Below are 12,416 nucleotides of genomic sequence, written 5' to 3' on the forward strand. Positions count from 1 at the left end.
GGAGGGCTTCCCTTGGCAGAAGGGAATAAGCAAAGCCCTGAAGGAAGCATCAGTAAAATAAAGATGTAAATAGAAGTTGATGCAGCTCTGCCTCACAGCTCTGACCTCCAATGGCCTGGTCAGCTCCTCCAGAATTGTCTCAGTCATGCAGCACTGTACACATTCTCTCTCTCAGAGAAAATAAGGATGGTAACTGATTCTGGCTGGGCAGCATCATCCAATTTTTGCCCCAGGTTCAAACTGTCCGTATTTTGTCAAGATGCAGGTTAAATTAATGGCATATTTTTGTCCTAATGAGACAAGAATTTCATCCACAAACACCAAGGCATTCTCAAATCCCATAAGGCCATTAGCGATGACATACTGGGGCAGACAGGCAAGGAGAGATCATCCCAGGGACCTCTGCACCTATTCAAGGTTTTATAGTCAGGATTGAAGCCTGATACAGGCAAATTTCCACATGAAAAACAGACACATATCCAGACTCCAGACAAAACCCAGGGGTTACCCAATATCAGAAAGTGTGCACACTGCAAGTCACTCTTATGGTGCATGGGCCAGTGGATAACATGCCCTTGTCCCTTGCTAGTAGAGCTTCCCAGCGAGCACAAACACTTGAAGCACCCTGTCCCCAAGGAAGCTGCAAATCTCCTCCAGGAGATGCACCATGTCATCATTTGTTACCCAGAGAGGTTGTGGCTTCCACACCCCTGGAATTGTTCAAGGTCAGGCTGGATGGGGCCCTGAGCAACCTGATCTAGTGACTGGCAGGGCAGTGGAACTGGATGAGCTTTAAGGTCCCTTCCAAGACAAACCATTTCATGGTTCTAGGATTCTACAATCATCCTGCAGCAGCTGCTGGAGAAGCACAGCTCACAGAGCTGCAGCCCTCCCTGCAGCAGCCCAGCAGGAACAAACAGCTGAAGACTTCAGTGACAGCTCTGAACACTGTGTGCTCCAGTGCTCCCATGCACTTCCTTCCCATGCCCTGTCCTGCAGGAGGGATGGAGCCAGAGCAGGCACCACATCCAGCCCACAGGCCACCTGGCAAGGTGCCTCTGATCAAGAGCCAAGAACCAGAACTGTTTTACTGGAAACATCTCCAAGTATTTCCCAGCTACTGTTGAAAATCCCTCCTTGAACAAGGCAGGAACAGCTCCTGGCTCCAGTGCAGGTGCCTCTCCCCAGATGCACACCGTGAGAAGTCCCTGTGCTGACAAAATCTGCTGGGGTTGTGATAGCAGCTAAGAAAACAGTGAGTAAACAACACACAAGAAATAAGAACAAGTACTCAGAGCAGGAATACCAGCACAGCCTGGTATTTACTTAATGACTCATCCAGAGGAGGATCTGTCCCTTTAGGCTTCTGGCCAGCATGAGAACAGGTAATAGAAGAGCATATGAAGTCACTGGAGCTCAGCTCCTCCTGACCTCTGAGAACAAAGAAGCCTTAGAACAGCAAAAAATATCCTCTTTTCACTCTTCACTCTGTTACACAATCTTTCTCCACAGAGTAAAATTGCACTTTTTACAGACTGGGAAAGGAGAAAGCAAGAGGCAGAGGAAGTATTTCTGCTCATCCACACAATAGCAAAACACAGACTACAGCAGAAATGGTGTTTCCCAATGAGATTCCCAAGCTTTACAGGGGTTTTGGCAAAAGGTTCACAGATACCATCTGAAGGGGACACTTGGAAAACACAAGCACTTAGGAAAGACAGGAGAGCTTTTAGAACTCAGTCACACCTTTTGCTTTGGGGCTTTCAGGTGTCCATCCTTTTATGCAGAACTGTGCAGATATACCAGACACCAAAGAGCACCAATGAATGTGAACAGTATTCTTCTCTCCAGCTACAAGACTTTTCTTTCTCAACAAGTAAAATCCCTGACACTGCATCCTCTTGTACCTGTCAAGTCCTACATTCCTGAGGCTCTCCTGCTACCAGGTATACAAATGTTCAAGGAACTCACATGGCTAATGAGCTTCAAATCTATAAAAGCACATGAACAGTTCACTCTAGGCTGAACTTCTATGGGGATTTTTACCTCAAATGGAAAAGCATTTATGTACAAAAGGCCTCTGACACCAGTGCTGAACATTTTCAAACAATTTCTGTGCAGGCAGAATGACAACTGACAACCACCTATTTTTCATCCTTTACACTCCACTATTGTCTTTGAGTTCAGAGCTGCTAGTTGGCTAATGCCAAAAAACAGAAAAAAAATATTAACAAAGTAGCCATCCGAAAGAGAAATTTATTAGCCTAATTTAAAAAAATAAGAATTAATGCTGCTAAGTGGGCAAACTTAGACCTACATAGCTCATGGCTTCTTTTTATACGTTATTTATGAAAGTGAGAGTAAAGTCTAAACCAAGATATTTTAAACCTTAACTGTCTCAGAAATGCTGGTTTTATTTCAATGTTGAGTGCAGGACTTATGTAACATTTCCCATTTTGATTTCTGTTACTAAAGGATTTTAAAACAAAACTGTACGGTCAGTGCCTACAGCCCTAAGGGGCTGACTACAAAAATAACATAAAAGATATCACAAACTCTACAAAATACAATTCTGATTTAATTTCATTCAAGCATTATGTTCTTTACTTTGGGGAAATTACTTTATCATCTTTGATAGCAAGCACTCTTCTTCAGCTCTTCTGAACACTGAAAATATCATTTGAGGTACGACGAGAACAAAACTTGAAAATGCCTTATGTAATTTAATATCCTTGCCAAACTAAACTGAACTTTGTCTTACAAGCTTAACTTTCTCATGCTGCAAGTAAAACACCTACAGTTTCTCCACTCACCAGAAAATATCTGTGCTCCCAATGGCTCACCTCTTTCACTAAGCACTCCAGCTTTTTCAAAGGTTTCTAAATCAATGAGAATTCATTAGTGGAAAATATTCCTTGCTTCTTCCCTGTTTCTCCTGGTGATAAAATACACATTTTCACAAGCAAGTTTCCATGGGTTGTGCCAGCCCAGAGAGGCAGGGTCAGGCCAAGCTGGAATGAGGGTGGTTCTGCCTTTGGTCGAGGCCCAAGGCATCAGGCAGCTCATCTGTCACATACAAAACCTACTCACCTTCAGGACATGTTATTTTCCAGTAGGAAAGTGTGAAAAGGCTCATTTCGGAAGATGTAATGGTCCATCAGTTTTTGTCCTTAACTCTCTTTGCTGTTCCTCCCAAAATGGTGTTCTGGAGATATAAAAAGAATTTAATTTAAAATACAGCTCAGATAAACACTAAATTTTTTTCCTGCTTTTTACCAAGCCCACTGAAAGTTCACCTGAAACCCATCTGGTGATCCAGTCACTGAATTACTGCTGTCTTATCTTAAAGGAGGCTGTAAGGAATTATTTCCTCACCCTTGCCACCCTCACAGACTACACATCTACCATCCACAGTAGCACACTGAGAATTCCTCCTGAAGACTGGGAATGGGCAAGGGACTTATTTAAAGTCATGCTGGTGCCAGAACTGAGAATTACACTGTGTTATCAAAAGTCCCTTTTCAGCTTGCCTGCGTTTGACATACTGACATATATTTACTAAACTCAGGTTTTTCTCCAAAGCATAAACACTGAACTGTTCTGCTGAATTTTGCTACAATTCCCTCAATAACAGATTACCTTCCTTCTCCTTACCATAGACACTTGGGTCCAACTGTGCAGCACAACCAGTGCACTTCTTACCCTGCTTGGGACTAGAAGGAGTTGGACATATGTTTGCAAAATTAGGCTGAAAAGGCAAAGCAAAAGCACTGGGAGTGTAAATGAGTAAATGCCACGTTAGAAGCAATTTCCCTGGCAGTCCCATTTCACAGCCAAAATAATTAGATCACTAGCAAGGAACATCCCAAGTAGCTAAATGGTGTGTTATGAGATTAACCAAGGTCACTTCTCTTACATCCAGCTTTCTAAAAAGACGCCTCCCCCAAAAACTTAACCCTAGGGCTCCATCCAAATTAAAAATTCACTGTTGATGTACATCAGTACAAACCAAATCAAAGTATTTCAGAGCCTGCCAAGTGCTGACTGCCCAAGGAAAGGCCACATGCCTTCTAAGTGAGAGAAATCTCCATTTGAGAGCCACCTAAACTCTGAGGCTGCTGCTGCTGGGTGTTCAGAGATAACTGCCAACTCATTAAAATCCCACATTAGAAGTTTATTAAATATGCAAACATTAATGGAATTGGACTAGCAGCTACTTAGGCAGATAAAATTTCAGCGTGGCGCATCCCGCAGTTCCCGTTATCAATGTTGTTCCTTTTGGAAGCATCTGTCAAAGAGTCACAAAGTTGCTCAGGGCAGTGAAACCCTTCAACTCTTTCAGATTACTCAGGGCACCCTCTGAACGTTCCCACTAGCCTAAAAAAGACTGCTTTCCAATAATTACAGCTCAGTATCTACTGTCCATTTCCACTTTCACACTCCACTGCTGGGGATGCAAAGTATCCCCAAGGGGTTTTCTCCTTTTGGGAATATCTGCAGGACAAGTCCCATGCCTCTTTGCAAGCTCACAGGTATTGAGGTTTTACACATATCCCAAATTCACAGTCCTTGTCAACTTGCTGCTGGAAGAACTACAAAGGGAAGAACAGAGTCATACAGACAACAGGGATTAAAGAAAAGTGTTTAAAAAGCTGCTCTCCTGAACTTCAGATGACTCCACACATGCAGGTGTGTGCAGAGCTCTGCTTGGAGCTCCTTCTTTCAGCTCTCTCAAACACAAGCATCAGTCCCTCACACCACTCTCAGTACATTTTGCTGCACAAAATGCAGCTTCATTCCTGGGTTACTCTGCAAAGTCCCAGTGCCTGGTGAGTGTGTCAATAAACCTCCAAGGTTTTGCTGTAGAGTGACATCAGACTTGGAATCGTTCTTCACTAATGCTATCAGTATAATCTGAGTTAGCCTGAGAGAAAGGAGGACAAGAAGTATCACTCATCACACAGAGAATAAACAAGCCCCTAAGAGTCCCTAATGTACCTCCAGGTGACTGGCAATAGCCTTGCTCTCTCAGTGGCTTCAAAGAATGTCTGGAAGATTTAATCCTCTAATTATGGAAAAGTAAGCGTGGTCTAGCACCACCTTCTTGGAGATGTGAGGTTTCAGCAAAAAAAAAGGAAATGAAATCTTGGGGAACAACCTTGGAAAAACCATGATTTATAGGGGAAGAAGGGAAATGAAGGAGTATGAAGGGACCTTCAAAGAAAACACTGAGCTCATTGAGCTCAAAGAGGCTGAGAAGGTTCTTTACCACCACCTTTCCTGGTTCCAGGGACAGGAGGGCTGTTGTAATTGTCAACAACTTCCCAGAACCAGCACATGGGATGCAACACTAAAGTTTGTGTTTCCTTCAGTCCTGAAACCATATGGGCCTCTCAAAATAGAAGGTTCAAGGATGCCTTGGCCAAGAGGGATCAACAAAATCCCCCATCCATCACCTGATGCAACACCAGGCATCACATGTTGCAGAACCTTGAGCAGCAGCCAGTTTGAGGTCAGGCACACAATAGCCTCCCACTCCATGAACCAGGAAGCCAGGGCTTAGGTTTAGATTTTTTAAAGGAGAACTGAATTATTTGGGAAATTAAGGCAAAGAGGGACTTCAAGGTAGTCTGGGCTCTGAAAAGGGTCCTAACTAAATCTCACATGGATTCTGGGGACTGATCTTTGCTGCTTCAGTGTGTTCAGAAACACAGGAAAGCAGCCAGCTCATAGCTGGCCCCAAGGCCAGTTATTCCCTGACATAGCAAAGGAAAACACATACAAATCCTTTTACCTCTCAAGAGACATCATGACGACTTTCTGTTGCAGATGGTACATTCTGGCCCTACACATGGGGAAAAATGACTGTGCAAACCTTCCCTAAGGCTTTGAGCACTAGGAGGGTTCTACACAGGTATGTGCTGTGTCAACTCCCCATTTGGTCAGTCCACTGAGCTCCTCAACTTGACTGCACTGCACAGAGCACATCAACAGTTTGGATTATCTCTGCCCAGAGAGCTCCTGCCCACAGGAATATGCAATGGATGACTGAACACTAAAATAATACTTGTAGCTTACAGCCAGCACCCTTGCTCTGCCCCCCAGGCTGCAGGAGGAACCTTTACCCACGAGAACACGCTAAATCAGTTAACCAGCACCAGTATTTCCTCCCAGTACAGACAGACAGACACATTGAAACTACAGGACACTGTGCCTTGGGGAATGTAAATAACTCATTAAAGAAGAGCTCTGCTTGTAAGGGAACCAGGGAGGTCACAGTGCTCTGTGTCAGGTGTATGACACACTGACCTGTGCCCAGGGACACAGGAATCCTTCCAGCAACCCTACAGCTAAAGCAACTGCTAAACATTCCTATCCCAAAGTGTGTGTCCCAATGCTGCCAAGCAACACGGTGAACTTTAGTGTCCAGGTTGTAAGGAAAACAGGTAGAAAACAAATGATTCTATGAAAACTCAGCCATCCATCTGCCACCACCTGCTGAGGTCCATGGCACCACCAGCATGAGAGCCCAGCACTCTCTTTCCCCAACAAAATGGAGGTGTCAGGCAGACCTGAAGGCAGCAGCAGCATCAGTGGGAAACTCCTCTTTGAAGGATACCTGAGTAGCCCAGACACAGGGAAGGATAACATTGCAAGGAAATTTCATCCCCCTTAGCACTGAGCCATCCTGCCACAAGCCAGAAGTCACAACTGTAGCGGCCCCAGCTAAGAGAGTGACAATGGGACCTCACAAGACAGGCTGGCACACTGATTCGGAGGATGCTGGAGACAATGCCCTCTATCCATGAGTTGCAGGGCAAATCTGTTGAGCTAAGATAGAAGCAGCCAAAACTCACAAGTCTCTGAAATGTGGACAAGGTGTTTCCTGGCAACAACAACAAACCAATGGAGTAAAATGAATGTTTTCTCAGCATTTTGCTGTCGGGTGACCTCGCTACCACCCTTCTGCAGGAGACAGGATCTTCTGTGACAGAACCACCAGCAGCAGCTGACCCAGCACAGTGACCAAAGCTGACACTGCTGCACTCCCCTCTGCTCAGCTCCAAGGTTGGATTCCTGACCACCTTCTCCCTGAGGGAACTCCAAAAATAGCCTTGGCTCACTCAAGGGAGGCCACGCCTGAATAAAGCAGAGGCAGAGGCCTTTGTTCACAGCCCACACCACAGCAGCTCGCCTGCTCCGGAGGTGGATGCGAGGAGAAATGTAGGCCACACATGCAGAGAGAAAGAGACATCCAGAGTTCAGAGATGCCAGAGATCCCACTGGCAGAGTCAGCAAGTGAATGCCCATTAAAATAGCCTGCAAGTGCTGGGGTACACTCAACACGAGCCAGGCAGGCTAAGGGCAAAACACACCTCATCAAAAAGTTAAAGACTTGTGGGCTATTTCCCCCACTAAACTGCCTGATGAATCATTAAAGAATATCTTTGTGATGTAACTATTCAGACTTACACAAAGAAGCCTTGTAATTAGCTCTCAAAGTAATCCTCTGGCCACCATCTGGAGCTCAGCCTAAACCTTGACCTCAGTCACACCAGACAGGCACACATCCGTGACACACACCTGACAGTGAGTCACACTGCTTACACTGCATTCACAAAGTGGAGCAACTTGACAGGAATGCTAAAAACTCGAGCCGCTTTTTGCTCTACAGGTTCTTCAGTTCACACCCATCACACTTAAGGAAATGGTTTCAAAAATACAAAGTTATAAAGCAGGAGTCATTCATCCAATCCTGCATCTAAAACAAAATGTTTCTTCCATCGAAACCTCAGTTTATAGTAAACAAAGTTAGCACTTGACATACCCAACCTTCTTCCAATAACACAGGAGGAAAATCTTCCTAGAAGCAGATTCTGACAGAAAACAGACTTACCACAGATATAAAATAACTTATTCCCCCAGGTATAAACAACTCAAAATATTTTACTATTAAAGGATGGCAAAATTCTTTTACCTAAAGCGCCATAGATGACTGGATGTTCTTTAAATGCTAAAACCTTCTGATTAGTTTGAAATTCCTGTTCCCCACAAGCAAATAAAATCTAAGATGGCTACCTCCTCTTATAAAGCCTCTTAGCTAGAGAAAAATTAGGTTTTTTTAATATACAGCTCTATGTTGCTTTTTGAGCTCCCCACAGCAAAGCAGTCAAGAACGATACATGCCACATCACCAAGAACAAAATTTATCTTGTCAGTCCCAGAGGAATTCTATTTCCAATGAAGTTTAGCAAGCAGATTTTAGACTTTTGTAAAAAAAGCCCACAAGACAAGGAAAGATGGATGGAGCAGTGAAAGTGCTGAAACAGTTATTGCTTAGTTCATATCTGAGAGCAAATCTCTGCAAGAATGAGAAATGTTTATTTTTTCTAGGGATCACGTGTCTATAAAGCACAAAGAGCCTTCTGTAGTAGGAGCCATGGTCCCAGAGCAGAGACCTCCTACCAGCTGGGCTCCTGGCACACACAATTCCCTCCCGCTCCAGGGATGGTTAAATACAACTAAGAGCAAGATTAGAACAGACCACCACACCTGGCACCACCAGGAGACCCCAAATTCCAGTCACTTCACTACTGGGAGACACACTGGGGCTGTCACCACCACCAGGTACAGATGTGGTTGTCCCCTCACTTCATGCAGACTCCCAGCCCTGGACATGGGGACACTGGGGGGGGTTTCTGAGCCTCCTCTGGGACCACTCCCCACAGCCAGATTGGCTTCAGTTTGGCAGGGGGTGGTTTAAAGTGATTATCTTTGCCACAACACCTTTCTCCTGGCTGCAGTTTCAGCAGGGATTGCTCAAGACCAAAGTTCTACACAAGTCAATATTTAACTTGAGCTCTGCACTGCTGAGACCCACCTGGAATATTGGATATAGTCATTTATTAAAGCTTATGCTGCCATTTCTAACAAAATAATAATATTATTAATAATGTTATCTTCTTCATAGGAACTTGTGAAGAAAAATTCTACAGGGACAGCAGTTAGAGTCAGCATAAGTAATTTTAATAAGGGAACTACAGGAAAATGCTTCCAGGAAAGGAAATCTAAACAATGGGAGTTGTACACTGCAGAGCAGGTTCAAGGCAGGGGCAAGAGTCACACAGCAAAAAGCATTTAAAAACAAACCACACCAAGGTCTGGAAATTCAGCATTTGTCCCAGAAGTAGTATTTTAACATTGCAATTAAGCCATTAATCTCTGTCACAAAGGCTTATATATGTCTTGCACATTACAAGGAGAAGCATTTATTCTCCACTAATTACCACTAATTATGACCTGCTGTACTAACACAGACTTTAAAATAACACAATAAACAAAAGTGATTTTTTTCTAGGTTAATTGTTCCTAGTCTTAGTGAGGGTAAGAAAACTGCTTATATTAAAAAAATTCTCTGCATGCACCCGATATAAATTTTTGCCAATAGTCTCACCTTTTATCTTTTTGGAGAGCCTTCTGCTGTGAGAAACAGCTGTTAACATACAAATCAGGCCAAAAGTGAGCAACTGAGACTAATTCCTTCTTTCCTACATCTGTTTCAATTCATTATCCACCTGTTCTCTGTGATTTCTTTATTTGTTGTTAGCACTCCCACCTTTACATTTAGCAAAAGCTGTTTTTGTTCTCTAAACCAGAACATCTGTTGTAGAAATGATTCCTGTGCAGTTATGGGTGAAAATCACCACAGACAGCATTCTAAAAATGGCCCAGTTCTGTATTTCTAACCCTTCACAGGCACCAGTTTGGTCAGCACCCAAAAGGAAACTTTGTCAGGAAACAAAAATATTTCTGCTGGGAAAGAGTGGAAGGAAGAAGCTGAGGATATTAGGAACATGTGGAAATAAGGAGTAGTGCACAGCTTTCATCCCCAAAAGATCCAAAACAAAACAACAAACACTACCAAAAAGCCAAACCACAAACACCAGGACTGTCCAGCAAAGTGCACCCTCAGGGAACACTTTCAGGAGCAGCTTATCTGGTTTTGATCCCTGTCACTGCTGGAAGCACAGACACACAGCTCCATGGATTCAATTTCCATATGGTGCTAAAAGCCAGTGGGTTGGGCACTGGCCCACCACACCACCACTTACACCTGCACTTGAGGAGCAGGGGAAACAGACAAGCAGAGGGATGGAAAAAAGGTGCACAGGGCTCCCCTTTCCAGCAGTAATATATCAAACCCGTTCCTGAAATCCCATGCTCCCAGATCCATAGAGTTACCACAAAAATGCAAGTTTTCACAGCTCAAACACCTCCTTGGAGCAATCAGATCACGACTCCACTCCATCTTGGAGAGAATGCAGAAAGTATTTACCTTTATTTTTCTGCTCCACTTTGAGAATGAGACCAGTATACTAAGAGCAACCTACCTCTGAAGCAGTAAAACTACAGGTAAAAAGAACAACTGCAAGTGAAGTCACAGCAAGGTCTCAGCACTTTCCAGCAGCAAAATTCCCACAGAGCTCAAATGAGAGAGGAAGCAGGTTCCTGTCTGGTTCATCTAAAGGTTTTATTTTCATTGCACTACACCTGCAGGTGTTACATCCAATTGCCATCCATTTAGCAAAAATGAGGCACAGCACAAGATTGTGCCCAGGACAGTGCCCTTCCCTACAAGGAGAAAAGGGGAATGGTTTGGACGGGAAAGGTTTTTAAAGCTCACCTCATTCCAGCTCCTGCCATGGGCAGAGACACCTTCCACTATATCAGGTTGCTCTAAGCCCTGTCCAACCTGGCCTTGGACACTTCCAGGGCTGGAGTAGCCACAGCTTCCCTGGGCAACGTGTGCCAGAGCCTCACCTCCCTCACAGGGAGGAATTCCTTCCCGATATCCCGTCCATCCCTGCCCTTCGGCAGTGAGAAGCCATTCCCCTGGCACTACATTCCCTGCCTTCCCTCATTAACTTAGGAGCTGCATTCCCTGGGCAAAGCCGCATAGCCCAAGTGAAGCATCCACTGAACTCATCCCATCCACTCTCCCAAACTTCTGCCAGGTGAGAAAAGCATCAAAATTCTTACACTTCTTTTTTTTTTACTGGAGAGGGCACAAAACCATTGGAGCTGTGCTGGTCTTTGGTGCTGTCAACAGCCCTCAGACAAGATTAGGACAGACACCACAGGCTTAGCTCCGGCGGGATTTGCTCCGGGTTGTCTGGCGACTGACTGGAACGCTTCCTGCTGCCCAGAAAGCAGCGATAACACCGTGGGACTGCTCACCTGCCTCCCAACAGCCACCGCCAGCACCTCGGCGGCGGCTCTGACCGCTCTCTTAAATTGGAAAAAGTCCCTTTTTTTAATATCAAATATACAAGCGTGAGAGCTCCGCGCCTGCAAGCAGGAGCTCAGTTTCCTGAGCACCCCGAAAGCCGGGCACCCCATTCCCCGAGCATCCCGTACCCCTGAGCACCCCTAATTTCCCAAGCATCCGTGTCCCTCAGCACTCCCGCTCCCCGAGCAGCCCGTGTCCCTCAGCACTCCGGTTACCGGCGTACCGCATTCCCTGAGCACCCCGTACCCCCGAGCACCGCGTTCCTGGGGCACATCATTCCCTCAGCACTCCGTCACTCGGACAAGGCGTTCCCTGAGCACCGCGCTCTCTGCGCCCCTCGCTCCCTGCGCAGCCCGTACGCCCGAGCCCCCGTTCCCTGCGCAGCCCGTACCCCCACGCTCCCCGTTACCTGCGCAGCCCGCTCCCTCAGGTCCGCGTCTCCGGCCAGCTCCGCCCCGCGCCGGACCCGCAACGTCACCTCCGGCAGCGCGCCGGCTGCGGGAGGGCTTTAAAGCGGGGGCGGGCCCTGAGCGGTGTGGGTGGGGTGACGGGGCGCGGCCGACAGCCGAAGGAGCGCGGGAGGGGTCGGAGAGGCGCGGGCGGAATTTAAAGCATGTGGGCGGGGCCTGATGGAGCGCGAGAGGGTCAGGGGCGTGGGCGGGGTCTTGGAACGCGGGAAGGGGTGGGGTGTCTGAGGGGAGTGGGCGTGGTCTGAGGGCTGGAGAGTCTGCGTACGTGGGCGCGGTCTAGTGCTGCGTGGGCGTGGCCTGCGGCGGCGCGCGGGCGGGTTTTGGGCGGGAAGGTGTGAGGCGGCCTCGGGCCGTGCCCGTGAGGGGCCGGGCATGGCGCGTACGGCCGGACCCGCAGCGCCCCGGGCCGGAACCGTGAGGGACTGGCCGGTCGAGGCGGGCACCTCGGGCCGTCCTCAGGTGCTCCCGACGAGCCCTGGGCCGAGCGGGATGTGTGCAGGAATCCCAGCTGGCCCGAGCAGGGCTGCCGAGAACTGGGACAGCATCACCTGCGTGGGCCAGCACGGACAGACGAGCACCGGACTCGTGGCTGAGCGCGATAAGGGCGGCCAAACCAGCACTCGGTATCTGAGGTTTACCCTGTTTTCGAGTACTTG

The 12,416-nt window shown here is 46.8% G+C and overlaps 1 protein-coding gene across 2 annotated transcripts in view; it reads right to left on the bottom strand.

Annotated features, from left to right (window-relative positions):
* The window catches only part of MAP3K13 (mitogen-activated protein kinase kinase kinase 13), a 71,254-nt gene extending 59,519 nt beyond the window's left edge, over positions 1–11,735 (bottom strand). For both annotated transcript variants that reach the window (XM_084212184.1, XM_084212185.1), the window contains exons 1-2: positions 11,700–11,735; positions 3,091–3,205 (exon numbers count right to left, since the gene is read on the bottom strand). The gene's annotated coding sequence lies outside the window, so the exon portion shown is untranslated. The remainder of the gene's footprint in view (positions 1–3,090; positions 3,206–11,699) is intronic.
* Positions 11,736–12,416: the final 681 nt, after the last annotated feature.

This window comes from Fringilla coelebs (genome assembly GCF_963513975.1).
Source record: "Fringilla coelebs genome assembly, chromosome: 10".
In the NCBI taxonomy this organism is placed as follows: Eukaryota; Metazoa; Chordata; class Aves; order Passeriformes; family Fringillidae; genus Fringilla; species Fringilla coelebs.